The sequence below is a fragment of the Temnothorax curvispinosus genome, unplaced genomic scaffold, assembly GCF_003070985.1.
Source record: "Temnothorax curvispinosus isolate PA1 unplaced genomic scaffold, ASM307098v1 QBEX01008938.1, whole genome shotgun sequence".
In the NCBI taxonomy this organism is placed as follows: Eukaryota; Metazoa; Arthropoda; class Insecta; order Hymenoptera; family Formicidae; genus Temnothorax; species Temnothorax curvispinosus.
Genome location: NW_020218718.1, coordinates 128049 through 147017, shown reverse-complemented (window position 1 = coordinate 147017; position 18969 = coordinate 128049). Strand labels below are relative to the sequence as shown.

General features: G+C 41.0%; 1 protein-coding gene across 14 annotated transcripts in view; it reads left to right on the top strand.

Moving 5' to 3' along the window:
• The window catches only part of LOC112458457 (bromodomain adjacent to zinc finger domain protein 2B-like), a 152263-nt gene that overhangs the window by 18040 nt on the left and 115254 nt on the right, over window positions 1-18969 (top strand). The gene's annotated exons all lie outside the window — the stretch shown is intronic.

Genomic DNA, 18969 nt, shown 5'->3' with positions numbered 1-18969 from the left:
ACGTATAGACAGAGAAAGAGAAAGAGGGAGAAAGGGGTGAGGTGGCAATGGGGAGGGGGGGCAGGAGGGGATCCACAGAACCGACACGTCTCTCTGGCTATGCTGTATGCCGCTACCCTGCTTCACATCGGCTCCATCCTTCTCCCTTTCTCCCGTACCTTTATCCGACTCTCTCTGTTCCTCTTTCTCTCATCGACGCGACCCAGCTCGTTTCTCCACGTCTCTGTCTCTTTCTCGCGTTCTCTCTCCTTCCCTCGCTCGCCACGCGGCACTCGTTCGTTCTCACTCTCGGTCGCCGCTGCGCTGCCTCTGGTCTCCTGGTTCCTCTCTGCTCGCGCTCGTTCGTTCAATACTCCATGAGAGAGAGAGGTAGGGAAGGGTGGCAAAGGCCAGGGGGAGAGAAGCGGCGGCGGCGGCGGGCTCTCTCGCGCGCACAAACCCAACGGACTCACGGAACACGATTCCATCGTTGGTTGGTGGGCTACGGATGGTTCGTTCGCACGATCGAAACCAGCCCGGCTGAAGGAGAGCCGAGGGAGAGTAGCGGGAAGACTCCGGGTTCTCCCTCGCGTTAATGCGGAACGAAACTACGCGCTCGATCGGGCCGAAACGCGCGCGGGCCCTCGCGAGAGACGAATCGGACGTACGCCGTTTCTGAATAGTTGACGAACTTGGTTACGACTAGCTAATAACATGGTTTATAAATCAACGGGGTTTCTCGTTTATCCATATCAAAACCGGCGAATGTCGACCTGCGCCGCACCATGTGCGAGTGTCTATTAGATAATTCAAAATGTATGTACACGAGAGAGAATCTTTGGATACGCGATCCAGTTTACGGCTCTGCATTCGGGATTTGAAAGTAGGTATCAGCGGTGAGTTGGAGACGGATGAGGATTATGAGGAATGATAACGAGTACTGTCGGAATGGAAGTCACGGCAAATACTCGTGTATATAACGTGTTAATTCTGAAATATTATTCATATTTATTTGTCTGTTTGACATAAATGTCACTGCGACGTACTATGAATCTCATATCATTTTTTCGGATCTCCAAGTCTCTTCAAACAACATCGTATTCCCTATCTCCTTCTTAGTAAATCGATCGTGCTATAAGTACTTAATACGTTCACATGCAAATAGATTGAAGCAGAGAATTATAGCATCCATTCGACAGCGTTTAGACACTTTATTGGAAAGATGCAGACACACATGTGTGAGAGATTCAGTTCAATAAATCCTAGCGTGGCGTTCTACGTTTAGTATGGCAGTTCTCTCTAAACCGCGTCCCTCCATTCACGTCGATCGGTAAAGCCGATTGGCATGTTTTGTATATGGGGATTGTGTCAGACAGTCCCTGCCGAAATCAGCACGCCAATTAGCGAAGTCCGACACATTTCTACACGCAAAACGTGTCACTAGCTTTGTGTCGTTCAGCATGATGAGATACGGTTTAACATTTATTATCGATGTATAAGGCATTTATTCCATAAATACGTATATCCCATATCAATCATGCACTAAAGAACAGGGTATTAATCTCAATTCTTTGTTGATATCTTCTTCGTCAGCGTTTATTTTATATCAGTCTCATATTCTTTCGAGCCGCATAAGACGATCGAAGGAATCGTAGCACGATCGAAAAACCGTTTTCCATCGATCCCTCTAACTCTAACGACAGTGTTTAAACGCGTAAAGGATGATACCGTTTGATGCTGTTTCTAAGCGATACCGATATAGTATTGCCGTGGTATCGCGTCGAAAGTCATTTGGATTAAACGAGTTTTCTCGGTAGTCGCGCGCTGGCTGCGAGGCGTTCTCAATGATGCTGCCAGCGAACGAGGAGCACTCGTCCGCGTTTATACGCGGAAGTGCCCGCTGCGCCGTACGCGAGCGAGTTCGAGTCACCGCGCCGTTCCGCGCCGCGACGTAAAGTCGCTGATTCGTCGCATGTTCTCCTCGCTCTCGTCTCTCCGCGGTTCTGTCTATCTCTCTTCTCTATTGCTCTCGTCTCTCCTGCTTCTCTCTACTTTTGTTTCCTCTCTGACCGCGCTTCTGGTACGTGGTCGCCGGCAATCGTTGTAAACCTGCCTGTGTACACCTACGTATACAGATACTCTGTGAAGATACATATATTCACACACCTACCCGTGTATCAAAGGTATCGTGACCTCTGGTGATCGATATAGAGAGCCGCTCATTTGCTACGAGGTGGAACGACTACTCTCGCGTCCACCCACCCAAACGTCCCACCCCGCCTTCTTTACCTCCTTTTTATTTTCGCGAGGGAGTGGTGTCTCTTCCTACTGACACTCGACGAATAATTAGGACGGCTTCGTCGTTAGCATGGAGATTTGTCGACTGTCGCATTTCTTTCTTCCTTTTCTCGCAATATCATCCCTCTCGTTCTCTCGTTTGTCTTCGTCGACTGCTTCACTCTATATCTATAGTAACCAGAGTGAGTCATAATATCGCGTCGGGAAAGAGAGAAAGAGATAAACGATGGAACGGGAAAGGAGATGGGAAAACAGGAGGTGGACGAAGCTATGAAGATAGAGAAGTTGTGAAGTAGAAAGCACGAGGGAGAGATATAAAATGAAAGGTTGAAGATGTCGAAAAGGAGAAAGAGGAGGAGGATGGTGAGAAAGGAAGAGGAGGTCGCACCGAGTTTCGGATAAAATTCAGCGAGCTCGATCGGACTCTTCTCTTCTGTTATACCTCTTTCTCTCTCTGTCACTCCTCTCGATTGCGCGCGCCTCTCCTCCCGGCCCTCCCGCTTCTCTCGCAGCGTTCGCACTCGTTCCTTCACCTCGCCCGCTCGCCGGTGCATGTTTTTTTCCAACTCGCTCCTCAGGTATTCCGCCGCTCTTAACGGCCGCCTGCCTCTCCCGCCCGCGGACCGACGCGAATCCGCTTCTGGGAGACGTTCCTCTTCGGTTCTTTTTCGATTCTACTGTAAACCTTTCGGAGAAGGAGATATCAAGTAGTCGGAAACTACGTTGAAGCTCTTTGCTAAGCTAACAATAAGCAAAGAGTTGTGATGTTGGATAAATTAACGGAAGATCCAGATATAGATTGATTTTCAACCACGATTTTGTTATCCGAAGCTAGCACTTTACGTTCACACTTGTTTAAGGAACGAATATCTTTAATATATTTTAAAATGCTTCTGTCAATATACATACTAAATGAAGTAATAAATGGCTCTTGAGTCTCGTCAACTTTCTCTCTTGTATTTTACGGGACAAAAATCTGCTTAATAGATATTTGATGACTGCTTGAACTGCGCTTATGTTTGTTTCGAGGTTGCCCCGCGAGATATATCACCGCAGCGCGTATAACGCTTCCGGCTAATTTCTGCCTGTTCCTCTTACGGTATCGTGACCGCGGTCGCTACTTTATTGCTACTCGCGGACGAGACTATAAGGACTTTGCGAGCGAACGAACAAATTGTCGTCGCGTCTTTCGCTTTCGCGTAATAAATAGTAACGGGATATTAAATAGTAATGTACTTATATCAACGGGAATCATTGCAAAGTGCATTAATCTTTAAAACACACGATAATCGTTGAAATTAAGGAGAAATGATTAATACCTTAATGACGTAAGCATATGATTTATGACTTTCATTAACGTTTTTCATTCACATTCGACAGTGCTATGTGTTTCCCCCCATATTCTTGTGCTCCGCGTATAACTCATTGATAATTAATTCACGGTCGAATGCGTGTGCACCTTGTCCGGATTTATGGTCGACGCACCGTACCGATCGGCGAGATCGACAGCGACAGCGACAACGACGACGGTGACCCTGCAACGCGTATAAACGCCTCGCGTTTATATGGCGTTAACTGGGATACTTCGACAGTCGAAGAAACCCTCCATTCTTACGAATTCTGCACGAATATCTTTTTCGGTTCCGACCTTCTACCTTCAAGAAAAACATCACCAAGATTCGCGTGTAAGCATTTTCGTATGCTCATTATCTGAATATTCTTATAATATTTTGATTATATAAATTTGTGTGACTCCGTACAAAAGAGCGATTAAAAGAGAAAATGATTTCTTGACGTCTGTTGAACCTCGATTTTGTTGTGGCGAGAGAGTCAGTTTAACAGAGGTTGATTTTGTATAAGATAACATCGTGATTGCTATTGGTATCAATGAAAATCGATACCTTGTTAAACAACAGTACAAAGTTATGCAACAGAAGTCTCTCGGTATTGTGTAGTAACTATCTGTAATAGTATTAAATTAGCACAAGTTAAGGGTTTTCGTAGTTCTACAGTGTTACAGTTGGAATTGTAAGTGCTTTAATTCATACATACCCGCTGTTCACTTCACATTCAACTATCTGTATATATTTAACTATTCTTTTGAGAAGAATTAGAATTTTATCACGAAAATAGTCTATTTACAGCGCGTTGAAATCTGTCGTTTCTGGATAGAATAACTTCCTATTTTTTTTAAATTCATTTAAAAAATATACTGACATTTTGAGTTGAGTCAACGTAGAGCTATATTTTGAAGTGCCGTGTAGCGTCGATAACTTAATGCTTTCAATATTTATTTAAAACATTACAAACATAAATTCGACAGATTTTAAATATTTACTTAATTGATTAATCTTTACTGTGATTTAATTCTATCGGAGAAAGCAAACTGAGAGCACGGCACAGCTTTATGTATATTCATTAACATATGGCGCTTTTTTCCTCGAGTTTATCCGAGCGTCGCTTAGCAAAAGTCTTAACAACTGATATCGGTATTTATCTCTGTAGTCATCGAATAACATCGATACCCGTATATTTGCTGCACGAACGTAAACGGTTATTAGCTGCAATATATCACGTCTCGCTGCGCGAACAAATCGGTCCGCAACGTAACGCAATGTTATCTTGCAACGCTTTCAGGTGCGCAACGCTATCATTGCATATCGTTTATTCTTGATTTCCTGCCGCCGCCCTCGCGTTTGTTACATCAGTCGTTATATTTATTACATCGGCAGCGCATTAATTTGCGTTATAATGATACAAATGTTCCATAGTGAGCACGGAATGATGAGGTATCATTCGCTGTCGATTCGGCGTTTTAGTGCGCGTCAGTCAACATTAATCTGTTATATGTATAAACGCGCGTGAAAAAACATTAATATGCGAAAGAACCAAACCACAGTTTGATCGGATAAAATCTGTTGATTTTTCATAAAATGATTAATTTGCCAACTGATTTTATAATTCAGAATAATTGAGAATATATGTATCGCTTTACCAAAATTTATTATTGTCCAAACACGCATTTTTAAAAATATAATTAGCTTAAGTCAACAAACGCATATTTTTAACAGTGAAAATGAACAGTATACTGCGTATATGCGAGAGATAAATTAAAATGCGTTTTTTGCAAATAAATTTTTTAAAGGTGATCAGTTTTGTAAGTCTAACAGAAAAGTCATACATTTAAGTGCTCAATTAATGTAATTCTCTTTCAATTAATTTAAAATTAGTTTTCATTACTTTCTATACAAAATGAATATCATGCACGGAAAGTTGGCGGATAGTCGACTATACGTGTGCGGTTATCTAAATAATCCAAACAGGAAGCAGCTAGTAGTTACGATGCTTCGAGAGGGATTTTATAAACAAGTCCGCCAATAACCTTTAGAATTAATTTTTAAATAAGAAATTACTATAATGGTTACTTCAACAGATGACAATAATATAGTTGATGCAGAAGCGTCTATAAAAAGTATAACATCGTCGAAACGCGGCGTCCAGACGAGATCGGGATAATCCGCCGGCACTGGCAATTTACGGCGCGGTATTGCGAATTTATTACGGACATCGTCGATTATGCAGTTACGCGTAAAATAGGAACGATGAAAAATCGGGTCGGCCGATATTGCGCTCGAGAGCGGCGAATTACACACGGTTTATTTCCAGATATTCCAGCGCGTTTTTTTTACTGATTCTGTGATTGTATGCTAGTGCCATTTTTTAACTATTTCTGCGATCAGTGTTGTTACAATTTTTCTTCCAAAATCGATTCGGCGGCACCGTATTTCTTTAAAAGAGAAATTAAAAATACTAATAAATTCCAGATCGTTATATAAATAATTGAAAATTTGAATTAAACATTTTAGAGATATTAATAAACAATATATACCCATTGTTATTTAATTTAATGTTTCTAATTTAATAGTTTTAAATTTTACATAGCTAGATTTTCGAGCTAAGTAATACTCTTGTAATAATAAAATTTTATTTTCAAGATTTTATTAATATCTTGCTTATTAATAAAATATTAATAAACTGGCATTTGCATAATTAAGATTTCTTTATGGAGAGATTGACTCATCAAAATTTGTGTGGAGACTCATAACGTAGGTATCGCTGCACCGAATATTTTGTAGAGACAATCACGTACTCTCTCGGCATCGAAGGAAAGACATGGCGCAGGATGTTAGCGAGAAAGTCTAGAAAGGGGCAGAGAGCGAAAGAGAGAGGAAAAGAGAGATAGGTTATCCGGAAGCGAGCGGTGTTCGTATGAGCACGTATAATACGCTTCGTTCTGCGCTCCAAACCGCGCGACGTTTACCACGATATGAAAGATAAAAGAAAACGATAAGACGATGCTAGGTCCGTTCATTCCTTCGTTCAAGTCGCGCGTGCGATATTGGAATGTAAGTATCGTCGCAAACATTGTCCGCGTTTCGTATTAAAGCGCTGTCTAGCACGAGTCGCGCGTATATTGAAAAATTATCGTGTATATGACATTTATTAATTTACTAACAATTAAAAATAGTTCGGAAATCGTCCAAACGTATATTATCAATATGTATAAAACTGATTAATTTATTAAGAAGTTGGTATTTTTACTATTATTAACTCTGTTGTTAATTATTAAAATTATTATTATGTTCGAAGTTACCTCAAGTACATATCACAACATCGTGTAACGTGGCAATGCAAACGGTTGAATATATGCCACGCAGGTGCGAGAGCAGGAACGTTATAAGATTCGCATCGTTGGATCCGTCGTCATGTAAAATGCTCTTCACTGAATTTTCGGCAGAGATAACGAATTTCTGTGTCGGTGTCGATTGCGTGTTTGAGACAATTTCATCACGCGAGGGTGAAGAAATAATTACTTGATTGCACGATTACCCGATCGATATTACTAAGGAAAGCCAATTTAATCGCGCGTAATATGACAGGAGACATTCACATAATGAAAATTAAATTAGAACATTCTTAAATATTGACTTTTAAGAATTATTATTAGTGTTACATACTATATACCTATAATACATTTTTTTCGCCACTAAAATTTACTAATTTTCCATTGCTTTCAACATTACAAAATACATATTCTAATTCTATTCTACGCATGTAGTTATTTCGACTTATCGAATGCTTGAACAGTTTATATCTCAAAATTCTTAACTCGCGATTAATGCGACATTAAGAGAAACGCTTTTCTCGTACATTACATGTATATTTGCTTTTCTATAATGATATTTGTAGAAGATAAGAGCAAATTGTTGCATCCTTGTTATCTACTTAGAGTACATATCGAGAAACATTGTAGAATACTACTCCATAATTCGCGCGTGGGCGACCAACACCGTTACGATCTCTGTTTCTCGTGCGGTTGCGCGATCACGTCGGAGTCGGGGGGGCCCGGCCGGTGAAGCCTGCGAGCGTTGAATCGCGATTTCCACGGCGAAACACATCGATGACGGAAAAAAAGTGGCCGCTCGCTGTGTGCGCCTCTACTCTCTCTCGCGAGGAGACGGCTCGTACGTTCCTCTCTTCCCGTGGTTGGCGGCATCGTTAAATCGGCCCGGGAAATGGTCGCCGATTATAAAAGTAGTAAATCATCGCGGGTAACGCGCGCGCGCGGCAGCGGTAGTCGCCGATTTCTAAATAACCGTTAAATTGCAATCGCCGCCCGGGCGTTGTTTGCTTCGGCGTGGATCGGCCGCAAAAATTTACGTAAACACCTCGCGACCCCGGTAGCTGTAACCGACCGTGAGATGGCTGTTTCGCCGTCGAAGTACTTTTAAAGTGACTCAAGTTTTTTATTGGACAACTCGCGATCGGGTTGCGGCCATTTGCGGGCATTCGTCACCGCTCGCGTCATCGCATCGTGTACGTCGTTACGACGCGGGAAAGCCGTCGTTCACATCTTTGTTTTTCGTTGTCGCGGACGCATATTACGTACGCGCTTGGCCGTTGAAGAGAAAAATGTAATAAATCTAATCTGAAACCGACATTTCTTGTCAAAACCAAAGTCTACTAATTGTAATTTTTTAGTTTGGAATAGTCCAAAGTTGACCATTACTTTAAACAACAATTATGTAAAATTGATTTTTAAGAAGTGATTATTATTGATCAGAAATTACTCCAATAAGTAGTTTAGTCTTTTCTCTGCGGACTCCGAGACGGACTCTCTCTCATAGCAGATAGGTTTAAGATTTAATGCCGGTCAGGAACAACTGTTTAACGTTAGTTTGATTTTTTAACGTGCTATTGATACTGGTTCTCGCATTAACCACATTATTTACATATACAGTATACGCGCGAATAATTTACGTAATATTCCAGTTATCATCTCATGCATAATTCATGCGGATAAGTGACGAAGAACAACAGCAGTTTTTTTTTATCGGTTATTTAGATTACTTGTAACGCAGGAGACCATCATTTCATGTAAAGCATATACAACGTTTATATACTAACACGTTGATCAAGGACGATTGATCCGAGGTCGAATCCTCGCGCATCCGTGATATCTGTCTCTTGCCGAAATCGCCTGTCCGCAAATCTGCGCGACGCAATCGCGCGCCACGTTGTCGCGCGATGAATAAAGGGTATCCGCCGTGGATTTACCGCGGCACAAATGATCGGTCGTTCTCGCGCCGCGAGAGACGCGTTCCGCGAAATTTGATCGTCCACGATATCGCGCCGAAACGGCGGGCGCGCGACGATAACGGCGCGAAAGACCGCGAGAGAGTAGGTCCCCGCGGCCGGTCTCCGCGCACAATATCGCGCGCTGTAAATCAGTCGGAACAACGAACGCGTCCGTCGGTAAACGCGCGCGTCCAGCCTGACGTAATTTATCTCCGTACGAAAACGATAATTAGTCCCGTCGCGATGCGACGCGACGCGACGCGACGCCGCCGCGGCGAGCGCTCGCGATCGCGTATCCGTTGCTTTTACGCTTTTTTTTTTGTATTACGAGACTCGACTGCGTTCATTTCGTTTCCGGCAGTGGACATTTTCGGATGAATCGATACATCGGGTCGCTCGCGTCTCTCTCGGAATGTCTGTTCGCGGGTGATTTGTGTGTGACGATTCATAAGGAGAAATAAGGTTTGTGCCTCTGTGCCTGTGAGAGATTTTTGATCGCGATAACCAAGCGTTAGCCAAACCGAATAAGTTGATAGTGCCAGCGTATGATTTAAAAATGTTTAAATGAAACAGGGTCGACAACCTCTGCCATTGAATATAAGTAAAAACATATTACATAAGTGGTAGTAAGGGAGAAAATTCCATGCAATAATTAACGAAAATCAATAGGTATAGAGAAACAAGAGAAAGTAGAATGTGTATTGCAAAAGTATATAGATTATACACATTGTGTTATCGGAGGCTAATATTCAATTTCTTTATTGAATATCTTTAGCGAATCGATAATTCTTATTGGACATTTTGCTTTCGTTATCAATATTTAATTAACATCAAATTATATTAAAATATCTGAAAAATACTCAGCGGTAAAAAAACCACAGTTTAGCTACCATCGAATCTTGAGACGTTTCTCGAGTGATTAACGGCCGCAAGGAGCGAGTACATTGGTGAAGACGATAAATGACGATAAATAGTCCGAGCTAGACGAGAATCCGCGATAAATAGTCGCGTGTATTTAATTTAATTTCGTGCGGCAAACGGACCGACGACACAACGGACGAGACGACCTTTCGTTCCGATAAAACTGCGCGCTCGTTTCTGCTGTCGCGAATGTCGCAACGGCGACGCAGCTGCACCTTCGTCGGATACACGGTGCCGATATACCGTGCTCGCTCGCTCGCTCGTTACGGCCAGCTTGTAATTTTTGATCCGTCGTTGCGAGCGGACAAGGTGATGTAACCGGCGCGCACCGCGACAGCGGCAGCGGCGGCAACCGTTCGCTTCAATATTGGAAGCGGATGCTGCGACGTTAGAGGGAAAAAGAGAGAGAGCCAGCCGTTCGATATTGTAAAAGTTACCGTACGACGTTTCCTGCTTTTCTTAAGTTAGCCAGAAGAAAGAAATAATGAAAGAGAGAGAAAGATGAAACTTTCTGCTCTGGAAATGTTGCGAACGTCTTTCTCCGAGAGGTTCCAAGCGTTCTTAAATAGTTCAAACGCTACTCGAGTACGAAACAGTTCGTATTTTAACGCATTGATAATACACGATGTATTATCTAAATCGCACACAGCTGCATACGTCTTAAAGCGTATTAAGCAGAAGAAGACAGAATAAGAGATGAAAGGCAGGGGAAAATGGAGTGTTTTCTTCACTTTTAAGAGACTGCGTTGCGTCTCTGCGATAAAAATAACTTTTCTCAGATATTTATTTTTAAGTTGTGTAATTATAGAACTTACGTACTTATACATACTTTATTCTTTGAGAGACATTTATTTTTAGTGTCTATTAACCTCAAGTAACCTCAAGAAATTCCGATATATTTTATTTAAATTATAATTATGTAAGCATACATAAATCTTTACAATTTGTACATACCACCGTACTTATATCGATTATTTTACCATAACGATATAAATCAATTGTTACAAACGCAAATCATTTTTCAATTCGTATTCGATATTAACACGACGTATAACGCGCGGCACGATTTAAGAGAAAATTAACCGCCATCTCTTCTGCTAATTCACCAGCCGCGCAGGCTTATTTCGCCCGAAAAATTCGCGCAAAAATACGTTGCGGTGCGGAGCGCGCGTAATTACTCGGGCAGAACAAAATCCGGCCGTAATTGCACGCCCGGATTCGAGGACGACCCTCGCGTTCACACTCGCGCTTCGTCGTAGCCCGCAGATTCGTAACTTTCGGACCACCCCGGCTCGAATTCCGCGACTCATTTTCCCCCTTCCCTCCCCTCCCTCCGGGCTCACTCTGGCGGGGACACTTATCGCGTTCGTGTCGGTATGACCTAAGTTAGGTATGCGTAGCGTGCTGACGAGAGAGAGAAAGACTGCATCGTCGTCACCCGTTCCTCTCCTCTATCTCCTCTTCCTCCTCCTCCTCTCCCTCCTTCTTCATCCCTTCTTCCTCGCCTTCTCTCTTCCTTTTGCCATCCAACTCTTCTCTCTACGTCGCGTGTGTGCTCGTCGTTGCCGCCGCTTCTGCTCCCGCTGTGACTTTATACTCGACCGCGCCGCACATATATACACACACACGCACGCGGACACACACACACACACACACACAGAACTGCGTGTGAACGCATCGCGCTCGACCGCATTCGGACCCAAACGTGTACGACTCGCCTCGCGAAGTCGCACACGTACACATATGCGTAAGCTTGAACGCACGGACTAATGGACGCGCACGGATGCGCGATAGTAAACGCACACGCTCCGCGAGAGATAATCGTCGAGTAGCGCGCGCAAGCACATGTGTATATGTAAGTGTAACTGAGGATACGGTTACGTACGCACCGAACGCCTGGCGGAGGAACGAAGGCACGCGATTTCGATTGGAAATTGTTGATTCTGAAAATTAATGTTGTTTCGATTTTTCTTCGTTCGCGCGTACTTAATACGCTTTGTATGCAGAGCGTCGATGAATCCGCTTATCGCTCGTCGGGAGACGTGATTATGTCACATTTAAATGTCAATAATATGGGTATTATCTTTATAGTGAATAATATTAGTTCTGCTTTAATATAACGAAACGTGTAATAAAGATAAAAATTGCAACATGAAACTGAAACTCTAAATATTCATATTTTTTATCAATGATATATCTAACGAGTCCTATTTTTTTTCTTATTAAACGAAAATATTTAAAGTAATATTTACCACTTTATTTAATAGTTGTTTTATATCACTGAACATGCTTTTTATAATACTACGAGAAATTATATTATTCAAGAATATATAATTATGTATAAAACATTTATACATTACTGTTAAATATTAAAGGATGAAAGTTAAATAACATTTTGTTATTTTTTAACTACCATGTGTGTCGAAATTTATTTAATTTATTAATTTATTTAATACAAAATATTTTAACTCTATTGGCTTAGTTAATTTTACATTGTTTTAGTTAAATTAACGATATATTGAGTAGGAGCAGTGGGGATATGCGAATGGTTAAAAATGACTCAAATTGAGTATAATTTGACGCTACGAATTTAACAGTGATCATACATGACATGCTTTATTATCGCACTTATTCGTTTTATGAATATTGACAAAATTTCCAGAAATATCGCTGTATATAAATTTAGAGATATTAAAAAATATATGAGTAATTGAGTTTTTTTATACATTACAATATTTATTTCAGAATATACTTATTTTATATAGAAGAAAGGCGATATGCAATATCACAAATCATGTTATTCATTCATTTTATTAAAAAGAATCATTCAAGCAAATCAATATGACATTATCATCTGCGATATAATCTCTAAATCTATAACATTTACATATACCTATTGCATGACAAAGTCACGCACCTCTACACCTTGACTTACTCATTGACTGATATATCATTGACTTGTGTTAATTGAATGTCGTAAGTGGCGAACTTAGCATTTTATTTAAACAAGGAAATATCGTTTTATCGAATCAGAATGATTTAAATATTAGAAAACACGAGTTAGACATTTACATTATGTAGTCATTCGATTGTCGCGCATATCTATACAAGTCAATTAACGCGACTTGTAAAAGTATCCTTCACACATCCTTCTCTTCAGGGAACCATCACGCTCCAGCTCGCTCTCCGTACTTATCTAAATTATACCAGGAAGGTATCTTTCATCTCCACGCATCGTCGCGTACGTGTGCGATCGACTTTCACATCTCGAACGTTGATCGCAAGGTCTTGATTTTCAAGAGACACATCTAGAAACGGCGAAGAATCGTCGGAGTAGCTCCCAAGGGAAAAGTAAGTGGCGGGACGAGATCAACCTTGGGCAAGGTGATCGGAGATCGATGGGACCTCCTCGATGATAGCTCGCATGGGACAGAGATTAATGGAAATTCGTGAGGTAGCTTGTTCCTTCATCGCCGAATAGATATCGTAAGTGTGTTCGTTCAGTTACCGGGAATAATCTTCGAGTCGGTGTTTCGAGACAATAATATACGAGACAATAAGTCAATATTAAGCGCAGTATTAAGACGGAGACGAGTGATTCTTTAATAATGCTCGCGCACAGAGCTCGCAGAAAGAGGATAGAGCACAGCGAAGATTAATATATCTAAATCGAAGTAAAGTCTATGATATTAAAGCCAGGAATTGTACATCTGGATATTTTATTTTATTTTGGGTAAAAGAAATCTTTTGTTTACACTTTACCGTTATTCATTCATCAGGTTTTGCCGAATACGATTAAAATATTACAAATGTAATTATCTTGGGATTGTAATGTGTAATATGACTGTCTCTTTATGAACATTTGTATTACGTAACCTTTTTAAAGAGCCGCAGTATCATACCCACTCGATGCTTCGCACCATGCATCCCAAGCTCCTAACAACGTTATGAGGATCATGCATTGTCATCGTCACATACAAGCGTAATGCATTCGACCGTGTCTCGTTTCTTGCGGCACCGTTCGTAATATGCGCGGCTAGCAACACTCCTGCCGCGAGTGAGCTCACAGTTCTTGCCCAAAGCCTGGGTACGTATCGTCGACTTATACGTTGTCACTTATCGCGCGTCGGTTTACAATTCACATCATCGCGAGAAACACGTCCGGCGGAGATATCGCGCGGTAAATTTCGAATGTAGATTCGCCTTTATCAAAGAGTACAATAACCAGCGCCGGGACTAGCTGTTTCAGCACCTCAGGTATAACTAGACGCCGTAAAATAAATTTCAAGAAATCTGTAGAATCATTAAAATAAATGAGAAAGTATATAAGTATTTAGAGTAATTGTTTCTCAAAAATTTTTCAAGTCTGCAGAAATAATCTTTTTCAAATGACAGCTGATATATATATCTGAAGCTTTCATATTTTTGTTCGATTAAAGTTAATTTTAGAAAAGTTTAATTAGTATATTTAATCAGTGTCATTTTTCTATTATTAATAAAAAACATTTAATACATAAATTGTACGTTCGAATAAAAGTGACAATTAAAAGTGATGTTTGTGCTCCCAAAATCTGAATCAGTGAATAGTCACTGATTATCAGTGACTATTCACTGATTCACAGTACTATTCACTGATTCAGATTTAGAGAGTGATATGTAATAGTCGAAAATCGTCAATAATTTAAAACATTGTTTTTCCGTCTTCCAATATTATTTTTATTCACGGAGCAGATATTCCTTTCCTTGGTTATTTTGGTAACGTGATTCTGCGTGGCACGATACCGGAGATAATCGGTGGAGAGCTCGTTTAAACGTGTATCATTACCGCCGCGGTAGAAAAGTATCGGGACCTGTCAACCGAGTTCCGCGCAAGTTACAGCTGACGTTGAAAACTGGATAAAAATTTATCGCCGCGCTATCGCGATAAATTTGATTATAGCGATAAAGCTAAAAACGTGTCGCTGCGATGATAGTGTCGTTAATAAACGGGAGTCGCAAGGCGGAGGTCTGTAACCGGGAGTAACCGAGCGAGCATCCTGATATCTGAACTGCTACGCTTCTCGCATTACGGAACCGTAAAAAAAGGAAGATCGTATGGAAATATTTTGGTGCGCGCGAGGGGTTAAAGAGTTCACGAAGCGAACGGCCACTCTCGTACCCGCGAGCCAACATGATTATCGAAGAATTTCCACGCGCGTATGTGAGCGCGCGAGCGCGGGTGTGTGCATTCCGAACCGCATCGACGATAAATCCTCCTTCTCGATGCACCTCGGGAAAAGGGTTGCATCGAGTACCCTCTCTCGGCTTCCTGGTGCTAATTTAATACTTTGTTGCCGAGCGCGGCACGAAATACGAGGTATTCCCTCCAAGTTTACCACGTATCTGCTCTTACCTGCGCGGGTTAACCCGAACGTCCAGGGTTAATTATACCGCTGCGGGAACAGAGCGGTGGGATGGCGGGCGGCAGGGGTGACGGAGGGGGGCAAGGAGGAAGAGAGGAGGTGGAGAAGGGTAGATATTTCATCCCGTGCAGGAACCTTCGTTTCACGGGGGCCGCACCCATGGGAGCATATCGGCGGTTCTCCGGAGCGCGCTCCGACTTGGTGTGAACGTTGCTTTAAACTCCTCGCTTTGGCGAAGGGCGACGTGATTCACGATCGCCGGCGATGATTCACGGTCCCGCGACGTTTCCTCGTTCGACGTGCAGAAACGCGACGCGGGAGAAAATATCGTCGCGCCCGTATATCGATTTCCTCCAAAATCTCGCTGAGTAATAACTCCTCGACGGTATATTCTTCGTCCGATATTTCTTGTCGTCGGTGCGGTGGTGTGTTCGGCGAACGCTCTTTCTTTTTCTACCGCGCGTCCGCGTAATAGCTTTATATTACTTTTATATTACTTATTTTAATGAAAGCAGAATTTAATTATATCGATAAATTAATTAGTTACATTAATAAAATAATTACTTGCGTAAATTACTTATGTAAATTTATTTGCGGCAATTTTCATTTGCCGTTCAATTGTTTCGTTACGTGAAAAAAGGTTGAAAAACGCCCACTTTCGCGGCTTGAAATCATTTTCCCTTTGAAAATGCGGCGAGATCGTTTAAAGACTTTAAGGTTTAGCGGTTACAAAAGAGCTAAAGTGGTCTGCTTGAGTTTCAAATAAGTACTCTCGCTTCATTTGCCCGTCATAGTTTGTCTTTTTTTTAGCTTTCTATATTTCGTGTTTTTCCGCCTTTCATTTTTAGCGACACGAAAAATTCTTTATGAAATGCCACGTATAAAAAGTTGGCTGTAATACGGATATACGGGTGGGTATATATATTGCAGCTGTACGATATCTTTTCAACAGGGTGTTTCCGGATCACAAGACTTTCTTTAACTCCATAATTAGCGACAAATAATCATAGTCTTGACATTTTTGCAATAATTAACGAACGTAGTAACTTTGCGGTCACGTGCTATCTATTTATCCAATTACAAGATTATAAATCTTTCAAATAAATATATTTGTATTCTTAATTACCCATAAACCGCCACTGCGAATAGATAGAATATTTTTCTGTATGAGAAAGACTAATGCGACGATGCCCTCCATCGCGTACTTCTTTTCAAGCACGATCGATACTCGCGCGATATGTAGACTTTTCACGTTCTACGCGTGAAATTTCTCTATTTCTCTCGCACTGCTACGTAGTAGTTATTACTTGCACTTTCCTGCTCGATTCCTATTTTTGTCGTGGTGGAGACACGTTATATACCGAGGACGAGAGACACGTATCTCGCATGGAGTAGCTTCGTTTCATCGATGCTTTTCAAGGCGCGAGCTACTTAGTTCGCAGTAAGTTCGCGCGATTTTACGCAAGAAATGACGATAATATTATCGGATGTTGATATATAATTCATTTTCATGATCGCGTGGAAAGTTCATATAGGTAGTTCATGTTGGCGTGTATATGAACTGAATTTGTTTGTGTCGAAGATGCATTTTGATTGACTTTGCTTCGTCATTAATTAGCTATTATCAATTTTACGCAATTATAATATTTGGCAGATATAAAAAGGGATTGTTTGTAACTGACTGCATAATATTGAAAGAGTGTTTTTTGTAATGTATGTACGCTTTTGTAGTGTTTGTAGTCTCTTATCGATATTTTTCATCAAGCTACATATATAACGTATGAAAAAAATTCCTCTTTTTGAAATATATTTCTTGAAATAAAGAGACGAATGAAGAATTAACTGATATCACTTAGTTATAGCGATGCTTTATTCTTTTTTAGATCGTATTCATAAGCATGCACTGAGAAAAAAAAATCATAGATTCAAAGAAATATTATTTGATTCAACTAAATGCAGCGGTCACCGGCTGTCAAGCTAACATTTGTTAATTCAAAAAATATTATATTTAAATAGATTCAGAATTTCTTGATATTACTCACGTATATTTGATTTAAATATATTAATATTTGCATTAAACAAATCACTACAACTAAACGAGTTTAGTCAAATTTACAACATTTTTTCTCAGTGTGATATAAAGAAAATTGATTCAATCAACTGTGAACTGACGTTAGTGCTGTACCTATTTTAATCGCAAATTTTAACTTCCATAGTCGCGCGTATCATATTGGACGACCGATTCCGCCCGAGGAATTTATATTAATCAATAGCCACTGGCGGCGATTAATCGCTGATTATTCCGTTAAGTGAAATCCGATAGCGACTAAAATGGACACCGTCGAGCGTTCATTTTGCGCCATTGCGCGTGTGGAATAAAGACAGACAATATAGCCACGTGTGAGACCGAATAATCGATAGATGCAGAAGTTTTTAACTTCGCGTTTAATCTCGACCGGAAATCGCTCTTTCAGGAATATGTCGCCAATAGGAAAAATCACCTGTGACTGCGTTCTCTCTTGCTCGTATATCCGCGTGTTATTTAAACCTTCGACTCTCTCAATATTTATTATTATCATTATATCACCACTGTTAAATATTGTCAGAAATTATTATATTGCAAATATATTAAACATTATAGAACGCAACTCAAACAGTTTTTCGAGATGCATCTCTTTCGTGTCGAGTCGTCGGAATATCTCCTACGAATATATCTTACGAAAGACAGTTAAAATGTTCTGTGTGCATGTATTACGGGTATATGCGTGGCTTTGCTGTACAGTCTGTACACCTATATATCAAATTATACTCTCGCGCATACATAATTTGAGTCTTCTTAATTTCACTTCCTTGCCTATCGCTTTAATTTCACCTCGAAATACAATGTAACTCGGGGTAATAACGCGTAATTCGATATTAAGACATAATTTCGCGCCGTAATAATTCGCGTGTATAAATATTAATGAGCTTTAGGAGCCGCGATTCAGCGATAATGCCGAGGTAAAGGTGCACGCGAAAAAAGGAGCGAGATGAGGGAAAGCTGTATACGCAAACCCGGCATTGTCGATTTAACAGGGGGCCCGCGCACTTGCGAGGAACCTGTCCATGTCGAGAGCCTGATTGGCACGTAGGTAGACCCGATTACAAGCGGGGAAAAATCTTCCAAGCAAATTCATGCGAGTTACGGCGTTTTCGCACCGGCTCACGATTTCATCATAGCTATTATGTTTATCATAATTATAGCGCATTGCGTTAATTCGCTAAGCGCTACGTTGCGAACGAGCGTATTTATTATCATAGAAATTGGGTGAATATGTGTTATAAAAACCTTGATTATAGCCGTAGTTAAATTAAGTATGCAAATCTTACGGAGATTCGACACTTTCTCCTCTTGTGATTACACAAATATGTTTTAGCGCGTGCATATATTAAATTGTATCACGTTGTAAGAGACGCTTAATAATTATATTACAATATATAACGCGAAAGGATATAATCACGATACAATGGACGTGCGACGCGATTTTGGTGATGGAGCGAATTAGCTTCAAATCGGAAATTCTCGAAATGAATCGCGGCGCTTCGAGTTTATTTTCGCAACGAACCAACAATCAGCTCCCTGCTGCGCGTCTCGCGAACGCTTCTCGACTTTCCGTTGGACATTTTTATCGTCACCACACCCGTCGTTACGGCGCGGCATACCGCGCGCCGCGACAACGACATTCCGCGT